This window comes from Leuciscus leuciscus (assembly GCF_965113295.1).
Source record: "Leuciscus leuciscus genome assembly, chromosome: 14".
NCBI lineage: Eukaryota > Metazoa > Chordata > Actinopteri > Cypriniformes > Leuciscidae > Leuciscus > Leuciscus leuciscus.
The window spans coordinates 39,867,151-39,870,949 of NC_138738.1; positions in this window are offsets into that span (position 1 = coordinate 39,867,151).

A 3,799-nucleotide genomic window follows, 5' to 3' on the forward strand; every position below is an offset into this window, starting at 1 on the left:
CAGAGAGCAAAAGGTGAAATGGGGCTCCTGTGTGTCTAACTCCTATCCAGTTTCAGCTGGTGTTCCTCAGGGGGGTCTTCTATCCCCTCTGCTTTTTGTCATCGCCATAAACAGCTTGGATTCCTTTCTGCCTCCTTCAGTAATTCCGGTAAAATATGCTGATGATTTAACAATTACTGAATTTTTAATGGGATCCCTACCAGGATTAACTCAGAGGGCCTTGGATTCAGTGGCGGATTGGGGACAGGAATTTTCATTGGCAATGAATAGAGGTAAGTCTGTGGACATGGTCATAAGCGCCAGGAAAGATGAAAACATTCCCTGCCCTTCCTCTCCCATAATATCAGGACATGCAATTGGCAGAGTTTCCACTTTTAAACTGCTTGGAGTCCAAATTTCCTCTGATCTGTCGTGGGATGCCCACATTAAGTACATGATTTCGAAGGTGCGTCCTAGAATACACTATCTCTGTGTTGCTAAAAATGCGGGTCTCCCTTGTGATGTTTTAATGAAAGTGTATCTAACATTTATACGGCCAGTCCTTGAGTACGCTAGCCCAGTATGGGGTGGACTACCTAAAGGTCTCTCTGATGAGCTAGAGAGGGTCCAAAAACGTTGCTGTCGGATAATAGGTGTTCCAACTTCTACTGTCCCATCACTGAGTGAGAGGCGTGACGAGGCCACTATACGTACTTTTACAAAATTACTCAAAGACAGTTCATCACCACTGCATTGTTTCTTGTCTGTGGCTCCAAGACCTACTTACCTACTACGGCAGCATAGGGAGTTTGTTGTGCCCAGGAGTAAATCAAAAAGACATGAACTTTCTTTTATTCCACGTGCTCTTAAACTGTTTTATAAATAATTTACAGTTTGTTTGTTTTTTGCATGATGCCTGATGTATTCCAGGTTTTTTGTGTATCTGTTTTTACTCTACCTGGTTGTTTTATTTATTATTATTTCTTTAATTAATTTATTTCAATTAGGTAAGGTTGTTTTGAGTATGTGTTCTGTTTGATACATTTCAGGGTTTTGTCCCTCAATATCCTGCCTTGTCAAACTTTAAATAAAACTAACTAACTAACTCTCATGCCCCTCCCCACTACCAGCGAGCACCCTCCCATCGAGGTCGTGCTCGTCAGTGCGTCACTGTGCGTGTGTACCTGATTTTCTGTGAACGCGTCCGTCTCTTCAGCATCTATCAACACCATGGACTCGGAGGTAGGCTGCCCTGGCTAATCTATCCATAGATAGCAATAACCGAGGAATTGGAAGCATTTTAGTAGATTTTCTCTCCGCCATCACGCTTCATGCAATCTCCTAGCGAACTTCAGGCGTGGCGTGTGCACGTGATATTAACGTGCGCGAGTGAGGGGGGATCTGTGGCGTGTGCACGACCTGTGATTGACAGTCAGATCTCACACCCCCCTGCGCTGATTGGACCTGATGAAGCGGGAGCGGTGGATTTTTGCAAAACAAATAACACGCTCCAGGTGGAGTTAGAAGCTCGGGTTTTTTTCTAAAACCACCTTATTTATGTTGTTCTGTCGGATTATAGTGTCAATTTCACTGAATATGATCAAAAAATTTTTGCAGACGGCAGCTTTAATATACTGCAAATAGCCTACTTGTTTTTTATGTTTATTTATAATTCATTTAGGCGGACAACAAGGCTACCAAGTACTGCGTACAGTGCGCAGCTAATTCATTTAACTTTTTTTTTTTTCTAACGTCATTTTTAGTCGAAAATTTCAGGATTTCAGTCGACCAAGATTTTCTTTGGTTGATTACAGCCCTACAAAAAACAAAGTCTCTCCATTTCAGAAGTCAAAAAAAAAAAAAAAAAAAGTCTTTTGAGTCTGGAAAACTAAAGAAAATTGTAATTATCCTACCAGATGATGGTTTCAAATTATGGTTCAAAAGGGAAGGTCCATGGGCACTGGTCAGCTAGCCATTTGTGCACATTTAATTGCATCCACTAGGTAGACGATTCACCTCCACAGGATTATTTATGGCACAAAACAGGATACACTTGCCGATCACGTTCACATAGGAAAAAAACAGAGAACAAGAAAACGCAGCCTTGAAAAACACAAGGCAAACGTACAATAATTAATTTCTGATTCAACATTTCAGTAACAAATCATATAACTTACATGCGCAGCTCAAATGACACATTAATCCAAAATTTCGACAGTTATTTAACACATCGACACTCATTAATCGCTCATTGTCTCAACTCATGATACAATGATCATTGTTAAGGCCAATTTATACTTCTGCGTCGGGTGCGCGTAGAAGGTACGGCGTAGCATACGCATTGACGTGTACCATACGTCGTACCCTTCGCCGTACCCTGACGCGCACACTACGGCGTACACTCGACGCAGAAGTATAAATTGGCCTTTACACGTGGTAGCTTTAGCCCACGGCTAACTAGTTCAGCTCGCGCTGTGAGTGCGGCCTACTCGACTCAGCTCATATCAAATCATTTCTGAAATTGACATATCTTTCATAAGATAACATATGATAAAAAAAAAAAAGTCACTCATCAAAACGAGATTGCATTATATATTCAATTAAAGAAGATTATTCAATAAAGATTATCACTCTGGGATCCACTAAATCTTTACTCCGATTTCCACTTCACCTTTCTCACTCTGACGACAACACTCCAGGCTGATGCATCCAAAGTTTCCAAGTGCACACAATCACATTTCCCGATAGATTATGATTATCATTTAGTAGAAGGAGTTTCTGGAGAAATGCTCCGTTCTGCTGTCTCATCTGATCTGTTCTCATCTGATTCCCTTCCCTCTGCTCATGCGGACAGCAGCGCGGGCGCGACCTGTGGGCGGGCCTTATGAATATGCCGCTACTGTTGGCTCTCAGGGGTGTCAGTCACTGCAGCACAATCAGTGATTGGATGAATCGCGTGCTATTGCCCAGTGGTGTGATCGAGTGCATCAAGTAAATAAAAAAAAGAAAGAAATTAATTAAATTTGTCCAGAACAGAGCAACACGGCTCAATTTAAACTGTTGTAGAAGAGCTAATATACCAAGAATGCACTGGTGAAGGATTGTCTCTGCTTTATTTTATAAGAATTATTTCTGTGTCTAGAGTTCCTAATGTCCTGTACTCCCAACTTTTGTATAGTAGTACTAGTCATATTTTTTACACCAGGATGAATAAAAGGGATGTTTTTTATTTCCTGTTTCGAAAACCACTGGTAAACAACGGACTGTAATGTATAGAGGAATGAAAATATGGAATGATTTACCATTGATATATTACACATTTTTACAAGAAAAAGTAGTTTTTAAAAAATATTTAAAGGAACATTTAATGACACTATATATAGTAAATTGTTGATTTTGATATTTGGAATGAATGTTGGGTTAGTATGTTTCATTGACTTGACTTTTTATTGTTGTTGATTACATGTAGTTTTGTATTTTTTACTTGTTGGGACCCCAGGAAGAGTAGACACTGCCTAGGTAGTGGCTAATGGGGATCCACATAAACAAATAAACTTAGATGATTGATGGAAAATACCATTTACAGCCAATACAGGCAATTTACTTAGGAAAGCTTTTTTTGACAGTTATAGCACCACGTCTTGCCTGATCTCCACCACTTTTATTAGGTGTCCTCAAAAGGTGCCCATACATGTCTGCAGGGCAGGGTTAAATACTAGTATATGAAACGTATAATTTAAAATACATTAAATACATTAATGACTCGTTATAACGTAGTACAAACGTCTTCTATAATAAAGTGATTTTGGTTGATTTGTAA